The 12,285-nt window shown below is 40.4% G+C and overlaps 1 long non-coding RNA gene across 1 annotated transcript; it reads right to left on the reverse strand.

Annotated features, from left to right (window-relative positions):
• Window positions 1–913: 913 nt before the first annotated feature.
• LOC140528849 (uncharacterized) lies at window positions 914–10,553 on the reverse strand. Its single transcript, XR_011975324.1, has 3 exons — window positions 10,287–10,553; window positions 2,108–2,206; window positions 914–1,035 (listed from the first exon to the last, which is right to left on the reverse strand). It is a non-coding gene; the product is annotated as an uncharacterized lncRNA (long non-coding RNA).
• Between the last annotated feature and the right edge of the window lie 1,732 nt (window positions 10,554–12,285).

A 12,285-nucleotide genomic window follows, 5' to 3' on the forward strand; every position in this document is an offset into this window, starting at 1 on the left:
TTATAGTCATATTAAAAATGCTTTAAATCACTGTTGGTTAGAGAACTATAAATTAAAACAACTCTGAGATACCACCTTACACCTATCAGATTGACTAATTTGATAGAAAAGGAAAATGAGAAATGTTGGAGGAGATATGGAAAAATAGGGTAGAGATGTGAACTGGTTCAACCCTTCTGGAGAGTAATTTAAAATTATGCCCAAAGGGCTATAGAACTATGCATACCCTTTGACGTAGCAATAGCATTACTAGTTCTATATCACAAGGAGACTTAAAAAAAACTAAAAGGACCTATGTTTAAAAAATATTTATAGTAGCTCTTTCTGTTGTGACAAAATTTTGGAAATTGAGAGGATGCCTATCAACTGAGGACTGGCTGAACAAGTTGTGCCATATGATTGTGATGGAAGATTGTTATGCTATAAAAAATGACAAGCAGGATGGTTCCAGAAAAACCTGGGAAGACATATATGAACTGATGCAAAGTGAAGTGCTCAGAAACAAGACAACATTGTACACAGAGACATCACTATTTTATGATGATCAACTGTGAATGATTTAATTTTTCTGATCAATACAATGATACAATACAATTCTGCAGGACTTATGATGACAAAATGCCCCCTTCCTCCAGAGGAAGAACTGATAGAGGTTGAATGCAGATTGAAGAATCTTTTCTTTTCACTTTCTCTTCTTTCTTTTCTTTCTCTCTCTCTTTCTTTCTTCCTTTCTTTCTTCTTTCCTTTCTTTCTTCTTTCTTTTCTTTCTTTCTTTCTTTCTTTCTTTCTTTCTTTCTTTCTTTCTTTCTTTCTTTCTTTCTTTCTTTCTTTCTTTCTTTCTTTCTTTCTTCCTTCCTTCCTTCCTTCCTTCCTTCCTTCCTTCCTTCCTTCCTTCCTTCGTCCCTTCCTTCCTTCCTTCCTTCCTTCCTTTCTTTCTTTCTTCCTTCCTTCCTTCCTTCCTTCCTTCCTTCCTTCCTTCCTTCCTTCCTTCCTTCCTTCCTTCCTTCTTTCTTTCTTCTTCTTTTTTCAACCTGGCTAACATGGAAATATGTTTTGAATAATTTCACATGTATAATTGATATTACATTTCTTGCCTTCATAATTGGGTGGGGAAGGGTACAAGGGAGAGAGAGAATATGAAATTAAATTTTTAAAAAATAATGTTGAAATTAATCAATTATATAATATACATATATGTACACATATATGTAAATTAATTTAAAAATAAATGACAAACAATAAAAGTGTGGCTTTGGTACCACAGGATGGTCTTGCTGCTCTATTCCATTGGGTTTCAGGTAGGGGTAGGAAACTGACATTGACCCAAACACATGGGAACTTTGGACCAACTGCTCTCCCCTCAGAGAGCTTTAATCTGCTTCTGTAAAATTGAAGAGTCAAGGAAGAAGTTCAGTGGTGGTGTGGGGAGTGTGTTGGACCTGGAATTAGGAAAGTTTGTGTTTGAATCCTTTATCAGTGTGACCTTTGGCAAATCACTTTATGGGCCTCAGTTTCCTATTATGTAAAATGTGGAATCTGGATTCAGTGGTCTCCAGGGTCACTTCTGACCCTTAATCTATGACTCTAGGATCTCTAATCCTGGTTGATGTTCTTGGTCAATTCTAGACTCTAATAGGTTCCCCTCTGCCCTCTTCTAGCCTCTAACATCTCTCTCACCTTCAACACTCTGTTAGCTTCTTTCTAGTTTTGATATCCTATGTTCTTGGTTCTAAGGATTCATCCAGGGTCAAAATATGCAATGAGGTAGCTGATACATGATGAGTAGAAATTAAATTCCCAAGTTTGGCTGAGGTAGGATGGGACAAATGAGCTATACAGCCTATTGGGGTTTTGCTCTTGAAGGTATCAAGAATCACCTGGAAGTAATTTGTGTAATCTCTTGTCATTGACATTCCTGTTCCCAGTTAAGTACTTTTAGCAACAATTACACTATTGATGGGAGGGCCTTGATGCTAGACATCTGCAAAACTGATTGTGGTTCCCATTTGGGAAAAGATCCTTAAATGACTCCAACTCCAAAGTGTGGGAGAGAAGATTCATTAGACCAGCTACCAAACTGAAGGTCTACACAAGCCGCTTCACTCACCTCATTGTTGTATGCCTGTGAAAAGTGGGTTTACCAACACCATGCCAGGAAACTGAATTGCTTCCATCTAAATTATCTTGGGAAGGTTCTGAAGATCATCTGGAAGGATAAGGTATCAGACATTGAAGATTTTGTTCAAACTAAACTGCCAAGCATTCAAACTCTGCTTCAGAAAGCACATCTCCAATGGTCACCTTGTTTCAACGTAAAACATATGATTGCCAAAAAGACTGTTTTATGGAGAACTCACACAAGGCAACCCACTTGTGTGATAGAAGAAGTGATCCAAGGATACTCACTTAAGGTATCTCTTAAGAATGGATTTTGTGACATAGGAGACACTGGCACAGGATTGCCCAGCATGGTGTTCTTTCATCAGAAAAGGTGCTGTGCTCTAAGAGCAAAGCACAATTGAAACAGGTAAAAGGAAACACAAGATGCACAAATTTAGAGAACCCACCCCAAATTTTCACATGGATTATGTGGGCTCAACCTGTGGTAGAGGATTCTGAGCTTGTGTTGGTCTGATCAGTCACAGTCAGATACATGGAAACTTGATGCTAACATAGTGATGTCATTGACAACAACCAGACTTTCTTGGTATTGAGATCCCCAGATCTCCCAAAGTCTCTCCATGACCGGAGGGACTATCCCCAATTTGTTGTCACTTGAGGAAAGCCTTTGACCTGAAGCTCTGATATTCTAAGAAAGGCTGTTTCCTAAATTCCATTCTGACACTAACACTCTGTGTTTAAAGTTCTAAAGTTCTGTCTGCTCAATAATCTATGTTCTCTGTGTCAAGGTCTCCTCACTGTGTGCCAGTCTATGTTCTAAGGTCCCTCCCAGCAGTGACAGTCTATGTCCTAGGATCCAGTGTCCTTTGCAGCCTGGAAGTTTTTGTTCTCTATTCTCAGATCCCTCTCATCTATGACACTTTCTTGTTCACTGCTGGGCTCATAGATTTTGAGGCATTCTTTTTCTCCCTCTAAGCCTTAGTTTACTCCTTCATAAAGTATGATGATCAAATTCTATGACTTCTCAAGAAATTTTTGTCCATCTCTTACAGTCCCTGACTCAACTCTCATGTACCCAAGCTGCAGAAGCTCTTATCCCTAGGCTACCAATACCTGCCTCTGTTTCAAAGCTTTCTACATGTTCCACAGAGAAAGAGCATGCATCATGCTGCCCCAGCACATCTTTGTGTCTAAGGATTGTTCTGGAAGCAGCACTCCCCTGCTTTCACTGAGGGGGAGAAGATACTAGAAGTAGGGTGGGGGAGGAGAAAAAGAATTCTGCTTCCTGCTGTCCTTAACCAGAGGCAATTTCTGCTGATTTCCTATTCACCTGGTAACGAAGATAATACTTTCCCTAACAAGGAAAGCCCCTAAAAGATGCAATTGTCACTTTGTTCCCCTTAGAAGCATAGGATGTCAGAACTGGAAGGTCCTTAGAACATGGAAGACAGAATGTCTCAGCTGGGGTTGGGGGCGGGGCAGTGTTAGCACATGCATAGAAGGGCTGAAAAGGACCTTCACACACACAAAGTAGACTGTCCAATCTGGGAGTGAGCTAGAATGTAAAAGAGGTCAGAGGCAGGACTTATAAAACCAAATGTCAGAATTGAGCATCAAAGAGCGTCAATGCTGAGTGGGACCTTAGAACACAAAACACAGAACCAACTATGGGTGTCATCAGGTTGAATTGCCTCATTTTCCAAAGAAGCTGAGGCCTAGAGAGAGGAAGGGACTTGACTGAAGGGATCAACCAATGAATTAATCACAGATCCAGGGATGCTGTGATGCTCAAACGAGACAACGGACAGAGAAAGCGCTTTGTGAACCTTGTAATAATACACAAATGTCACTTACTATTATTGTTACTAGCCTATAGTCAGCAGGCATCCAGTTTGGCAGTGACTTCATTCCTAGAACCTCCTACTGCCCTCCTGCTAAGATCAAGCAACAATGAGGGAGAAACCCAGCTGCTCCAGCTCCCATCCCTCCCAGTGCCCCCTCACATCACTCTGTGAATGTTAGAGGGAATCGATCTGATCAAGCCCAAAGTCGCCAAGCATTTATGAAGCTCCAACTTAGACTTATAATGTTGCCCCATTTGATGCAGATGCAGGGGCTGACTATCCAGGTCTCTTAGGCACTGAAGTCCTGGGACCCAGTTCGATTTCCTAGTCCTTGAGACCACAGCCAGCCCTGGTGCCCTAGTTCTCTGCTCTAGGAATCCATTGGGGGTTCTGGGGCTGGGATGGGAGATCTGTAGCTGCTGTGTGGTGGAAACAGACTTCAACCTAGATGCAAGCTAGTCACAGCATCACTGAGCCCCAGATGCTTTATCTGTAAAATGGGGATAATCATAGCACCAATTCGACAGGGTTATGTGAGGATCAAATGGAATACATGTGAAGTACTTTGCTAGACATCTAAGGCCTTGTTATATTTTTATTCTTATTGCAAAAAAAGACATTCTTGTTTCACTCTTGGTATTTAAGAAGACATCCATATAGCATGGACAGCATCATTCTCTGCTACAGAGCAATAGAAAAGGGGGAGGGGGATGGTAGAAGTAGATAAATCCAGTTCCCATCCAAGTTCTGCTACTTAGGCCCTCAGAAACTCAGATAACTCACTGCGTCTCTGAATCTCAATTGGCTTATTTGAAAATAACTAGATGACTAACTAAACAAATTAAACGTAAAGGAGAAAATGAGTTAGTTACTTAAAAGATTCATACATGGAGGGGAGATCATAGGACTTTAGCTTTGGAAGGGATCTCAGGGTTGCTTAATGTAAACTGGTGTAATGTTAAGGAGATATGAGATCTTCCCCTCCCATTAAAAGGCTTCACCTGGAGCCCTGCAGAAGAGTCAGGTTCTAGGTCACAGGGATTCCCACACCTCTCCGATGAAGTGCTGAGTTCAAAGTCTTGACTCTCAGCCAATCAAGGGCTGAGTCTGATTGGAAACAGTGTATATTGTATTGCTTGGAAGGAAAGGTGTGGATAGAGAGAGAAAGCTGAGGAGAGGAGAGAGGTTGAGGAAGAACATGCAGAGGGGAACTTATTTGTGGGAAGGCTTGAAGGAAAGAATGTCAGCACTCCCTGGATTAGCAATGAGTACGCTACTAAATCTTGTCTTCTGCTATTCTAATATGGATGTTTCATGTACATTCATAGCAGCTGCTATGGGTATCCCACTGGCGTTACAACTGGTCATAGAGGAATCCCCATAGTAACTGAACTGGAAAGAGATTGTTCTGCATTTTGTTTTATTTCATGTTTGTTGTTTTCTCTTTGGCTCTAGGGGACATATAGCTGAAGGATTTAAGTTATATAAAAGTTGGGCTTGACTTCAAGCTGATTAGAGCTATATGAAAGAGGAAAAGGCTGTGGCGGTAAATAGTGAGTTCTCCATAACTAGAAGTCTCCAAGGAAACACTGGTTGACCGCCTGTTGGGCTCATTTTAATGAGGGTTCCTTTCAGAGCTGTGTGTTAGACTGGAGGGACTGAGGAGATACTTTCCAATGTTGAGATTTTGTTCTTTAATTCTCTTAGAGGAAGGTAGGTGACATTGTGGATGGAGCACTGGGCTTGGAATGAGGAAATATCTTCCAGAGTTCAAATCCTGCCATACACTTCCTAGTTGGGCGACCCTAGGGTGACCCTTGCCTAGGCAAGTCCTAGGCAAACTCCTCTTTGCCTCAGTTTCCTCATGTGTAAAATGACCTAGGGAAGGAAACCCACTGTTTTCCACTGTTTGCCAAGAAAACCCAAATGAGATCACCAAGAATTGGATACAGCTGAACAACATTATTTTCTGGCACTTTCATGACCTATTTCATGAGACAATTGAGAGGTTTATCTGGGATAATACATGGGGCAGTCTTATTTCAAATACCAGGTGTTATGTAAATGTCAGTTCATTGTATCTGATGGAATTCAGATAGAAAAGGTCCTGGGAAAAATTGATGCTACGCTATGATTAATTCACATTTTATGTTCTGCCTATTGACAGATAAATAAAATAAATGCTTTTCATAACTGAATAAATACTGTTATTATTCATTGTTATCTTCATTCACGGGATCATTCCTCCATTCCATTTCTCAAAGAACACACATCTCTCCTCTCTCTAAAGCTTGAGTTTTGGTGAAAGGCTGTGTATTTTCATCTGCTTGAATGCAGTCCTATTTCCTACACAAATCATCTCATTCTAATTCCTGTCCAGGATGGTGTTGAAACCAAGCCTCTTCCTCACAGTGGTAATTAAGGATTCACTATGAGATCGCTGTTTGCCCGACCAACTTCTCTGTGTATGAATCTGGAACACACCCCAAGCGGTTTCCCTGACAGCAGCCCAGAAGGACCATTTGATTGGTGTGCTTGGCAAGAGAATTGGCTAATAGAGAAACAGTGCCAAAGCTGGCTTGGCTCAGAGGCCTGGTTTGTCCTGGGACAACTGTTGAAAATGTCCCTTTAGCTGTGTTTGGAGACGGGGTGACTCAGCCTGTAGACTGGAAGTAAAATCAGAAATCATTGAATAGAGGCCTTATACTTCCTATCTGATCTAGTGTTCTCTGAGGGGATATGAGAATATGGGATAAAAGAATTGAGGTGGATGCCTTAGAACTAAAATGGCAGAACTAGATAGGACCTTAGAACAGAGAATGTCAGTTCTGGGAAGGAATCTTAGAGGCAGAGCTGGAAAAGACCTTGGAACATAGAATGCCAGAGCTGGGAGAAATCTTAGAATACTGAACCTAGAACATTAGACCTGAGGTGTCCTTAGTACACAGACTATCAAAAGTCAAATATTAGAGGGACTTTAGAGCACAGAATATCAGGGAAGGACTTAAGAACTTAAACATTAGAATTGAGAGGTACCTTAGAACATAGATTATCATATGGGGAGCTCCTGTAAAACAGATCAGATATGGGTACTGGGAGAGACCTGCAAACACAGAATTTAAGAACCTAGAACACAGGAACCTAGAACACAGAACATTGGAGCTGAGGGGTTAAAGAAAACAACAAGAGGACTTGGATTAGAAATCAGATTTCTTGATTCTTTACTCAAGCTCTTTCCACTACAGAGTTTCAAGCTCCTGATAGATTACCTCCCTTATGCATTTTGCCCAACACAAAAGCTCTCTCTCATCTGTACATCTTTAGTACTTGAGCTAAACTTTTTTTAAAATTATTTTTCCAATTATAAGTAAAAACAATTTGACATTCATTAAAAAAATGAGTTCAAATTCTTTCCCTCCCTTTTCTCCTCTCTCATTGAGAAGGCAAACAATTTGACATAGCTTATTCATGTGCAGTCATGCAAAACATATTTCCCTATTAGTCATGTTGTGAAAGAAAACAGACAAAAGAATACAGGAAAAATAGTTGTTGTTTTTTTTAAGTATTGTATGACCTGTGTTCAGACTCAATTCTTTCTCTGGGAATGGAGATCATTTTTCATCATAAGTCTTTCAGAATTGTCTTGGACCATTGCCTGACTGAGAAAAGCTAAGAAATTCAATAGTTGATTGTTGTTACTATATACAATGTTCCCTTGGTTTTGATCATTTCATTTTGCATCAGTTCACGCAAGTCTTTGAAGGTTTTCCTGAGAGCATCCTGCTCATCATTTCTTGTGGCATAATAATATGCCATCACGATCATACACCACAACTTTCTCAGCCATTCCCTAAATATTGGCTACCACAAAATGAGCTGGTATAAATATTTTTGTACATGTGGGTCCTGTTCCTTTTTTAAAAATCTGTTTTAAATTTTATGGCCATTTGGGCATAGTTCCAAATTGTTCTCCAGAATGATTATTCCAATTCACAACTCCACCAGCAGAGCTTCAGTGACTCAATTTTCCCACATCTCCTTCAAAATTTGTCACCTAATTTTTCTGTCATATTAGTCTGATAGGCTTGAGATGGTACTTTATAGCTGTTTTAATTTGCATTTCTCTAATAGTGATTTAGAACTTTTTTATATCACTTAATTTCTTCTTAAGCTAAGATCTTTATTATCCTTACATCTTCCTAATACTCCACCTTTACATCCAAGCTACTAATCCTCAATTGATTCTTTCCTCTGTTTCCTTGGCTTCACTGACTTCTTTGTAGACATCGTGAAGTTCATGGCATCATCCTTCGGTAGAAGAGACCATAGTGTTATCACAAGGTTTCAGTAGGATGGAATGTGTGTCTAGTTCATCTCTGAGAGAAGGAGGCTGAAGCTCTTGTGAATATTCCTCTGAAGGTCATCAGCCTTTCTCTCCTACCTGTTAACTACTATTTTGGGATAACGGAGCCAAGTATTGAAAGAAGAGAAGGAAAAAGACCTCTTTTGGTCAAAGCCATGAGGATCTGGTAGCTTGGAGAGTTTCCTTTTGATATGTGTTTTTGGCCCCCCATTTTGCATGTGTGTGTGTGTGTGTGTGTGTGTGTGTGTGTGTGTGTGTGTCTCCCTGGGAAAATCCTGAATGTTAGTGGTCTGTTCTCTAAGTATTTTAGTATAGCCAAACGTCTGCCCAGGTGATGCTGTCACAAGGTCAGTTGCCTTTCTCATTTTCATACATCTCTACAGCATTATTTCTCTCTCTCTCTCTCTCTCTCTCTCTCTCTCTCTCTCTCTCTCTCTCTCTCTCTATTTCTCTCTCTCTCTATCACACACACACACAGACACACACACAAACACATACACACACACTTCCTTTCCCATTTTGAGAAAATTATTTCATAAACTTAAAAATGGTAAATAAAGGAGGGAGAGGGGACTATTTAATGACCCATTTCACTGGCATTTCCCACATTTCCTCAGTTATCTGCCTTTATAAACACCAATCAATATTCATAAGCATCCAGAGAAGATTAACCAGCAAAGAAGATTAACCTTGAGACTATGTCATATAGGAACCTAATGAAAGAAATGAGAATGCTTAGCCTGGGAAAGAGAAGGGGGTGGGGCATGAGAGCTATTGGTGTGTTTGAAGAATTCTCACATGGAAACTCCTTAAACTTCCATTTGACCATGGAGCCAAAGGAAGAGCAGTGGGAATATATAAGTAGTGTGTTGGGGGCAGGGGGGAATGGGGTTGGGAAGAGTTACAAATAAGGAAATTCAGGTCAGATGCTAGTAACTAATTCTTAACAATGACAGTGGTCCAGAAATAGAAGGAGCTACTTAGGGGTGGCATGAATAGTGGGTCCTATCATCACTAGAGATCTTCACGAAGAAGCCAGATGCCAGCTTGGGTACATAGGTTGGATATACAATAGAGGAGCTTCTTGTTCAAACTATAGACAGCTTTGGCAGCATGGTCTTGGAGGCCCCCTTGATCCCTTCCTATTTGGAAAGTATCTGATTCCTATGACAATACCTCCTGAGATTTTGAAAACCTATGCAGCTCCTAGACTAGTGGGTTCAGGGAAACCAGATTCCTAGTTCTCCACTAAAAATCTCCTCTCAGGGTCATTCTTGACAGGAAATGAAACAAAACCAAACTAAATAACAACGTTGCCTGTGAGCCAACAGGAAATACAAAAATAAGTCTAGGCTGTCAGCAACAGTCATGTTTGGGGTCTTTGCACTTGCCCTTCAGGGCTGACTTCTTTGCAGTTCCTTTCTATTCAGTTTTTAACATGACCTTCAATATTTGGTCATTGGATTCTTGTTTTCCTGGACTTTCTATTTTTGGTGATTCCGATGAACACAGTATCCCAAAAACAAATGAGAATAAAACAGCTCAATGATTCCCAACCCCTTGAAGGATGAAATCTGCTCTTTAATGTGTGTGTGTGTGTATGTGTTTGTGTGTGTGTGTGTGTGCATGTGTGTGTATTTACAGCTCTCCTTATTTTCTAGAACTAATTAGGAATAAAGATTGTGGGACCCTTTGGAAACCCCCAGAAATCCAACAACCACAGTATCACAGGGTCTAAAGGTCTCAAAACTGGAAGGAACCTTGGAGCCATCTAGTCCAACACCTAGATAAAAAGCGATTTTGACTGTGGTTCACCCACCAAGCCAACATGTAGACTTTGCATTTCTTGTATGTCTTAAGTGAGGAATGACAGCATCACAGGTTTCTACCTCAAAGGCACCTCAGAACCAGTCCACTGCACTTTGGATAGCTCTCTTTTCTAGTAAGTATTTCCTTACCTTGATCTCAAATGGTCCTGTTTTCATTTTCTCCCTGTTCTTCTTAGTTTTACCCTTTTGAGGTCAAATTTTTCTTCTATGAAAAAGCCTTTCAAATAAATATTTGACTAGAGCATTCATGTCCCTCTTCCCCACAAATCTTCTCTTTCCTAGGCTAATCACCCTTGGTTCCTTCATCCTATTTTCATATTGAAGTCAAGGTATTATCCCATTTCATTTCCGTGAAGTTATCTTTCCTAAAGCGTGGTCCCTCAAACTAGCCACAAGCCTGACCAGGACTGAGTGAGGCATGCACCATCATCTCTATGCCATTTATGTGCCTATTATTACCTTGTTCTGTTTGCATTTACTTCCTTGTCACCAGTGTCACAATGAAGGCATGTATTAGCTAGTGGTCTTTTCAAAGGCCTAGATCTTTGTGAAATGCATAACTGACCACTATCCATCTCATACTTAAAAAGCTGAGGTTTCAATCTCTCTGAAAAACTTCATCTCTGTCTCTGTGAAGTGTGGGAATTACCCTTAAAGAAATCTAAACCAAGTGGATCCAAACCCATACATTTCCATTAGGTACAATAAGAAATACATTGGTAATGGTTGAAGAAACTCAGCCATGTTCTTTTGGTCTTCAATGAAATCACAATCCAGTTCAAAATGCAGCATTATTGGAGTGTCAAATATTTGCAGCCAAGCCCCTGAGAGGTTGTTGACTCAAGGGTGGGGAAGCATATATCTTCATGATCAAAGGACAACCTTGTAAATGGGATAGAATTGAAGGATTTGGTTTTCTCATTGATGTTCTAAAGCAGGAGTTGGGGAACTTGCGGCCTGGAGACCACATGTGGTCTTCTAGGTTCTTGAGTGTGACCTTTTGACTGAGTCTAAGTTTTACAGAAGAACTCCTTTTGTTAAGGGGATTTGTTCTGTGAAGTTTGGATTCAAAGGCCACACTTGAAGGCCTAGAGGGCCACATGTGGCCTTGAGGCTACAGGTTCCTCACCCTGTCCTTTAAGGACAGCAATGAGTGGTGGTAGAATCTACTTCAGGAGCCCATGACAAATGACACACATACTGAGGAAAGACAGATTTGGGATTCTGCAAGGAGTCTAGTCAAAGCTTTACTATTCTTAAGGGGAAAGGTTAGAGGATTCCACCAAGCAGAGCAAAGGTCTTTGAACACCCAAGAGTTGCTCCTTGGCTATATATGGGTCATAAGTCCAAGTCTTTGTTACCATGGACTCTATGTACTTATGGGCAAGTATGCCATAGCCTTTTGGGCAGAATATGTTGCACAAACCATTCTCTTCAATCATACCTTAGTAAACACCCCTTTATAAAAGATAATTAAATCTGCAGACTGATACTTAAGGTGGAAGGACTACATTGAGCATCCATTAACCATAGAACTAGAAAAGATAGCCCCAACTCCTTAGAGTGTAGCGCTTGAATTATGAGGGGAGAAATAGTAGCTATCTTCTGGGGTCCCAACTTGCCCAGAGCCTGTGTTTTATCAATTAAAATTCCTAACACTAATTTTAGCATGATATTCTAGCTAGTCAAGGTCTTTTGGAAAGCTGATTCTATCATCCCAGATTTTTGTCATCCTCAGATTAGAGAATCATGCTAACTGTGACGCTTGAAAGCCATGGATAGAAATGCTAGCAAGCCCTGGGCTTGTTATCTCCACTATTTGGTGTTCTTCTCCAGTCATCTCTATCCAGGGTAAGACATGGGACCATTAACAGCATCTTTAGCTCCCCTTATTGCCAGCTCCTTTATCCTTCTAACTCCTATGTCTGAATCCACATCCTTCCATCTTTCTCACAATAGGAGATACTTTGTCTAATGAGTTACTTTCATTCAGCTAACAAAATTCATACATTGAAATAGATATCACAAAAGGGGGCATTTTTATTTGGCAAGCTGGAGCCAGAAAAAAACTTCCTTAGAGACTATCTAGTGCAATGCTATTTCATGAATGGAGAAATGAAAACATAGA

Source organism: Notamacropus eugenii, chromosome 1 (genome assembly GCF_028372415.1).
Source record: "Notamacropus eugenii isolate mMacEug1 chromosome 1, mMacEug1.pri_v2, whole genome shotgun sequence".
Lineage (NCBI taxonomy): Eukaryota > Metazoa > Chordata > Mammalia > Diprotodontia > Macropodidae > Notamacropus > Notamacropus eugenii.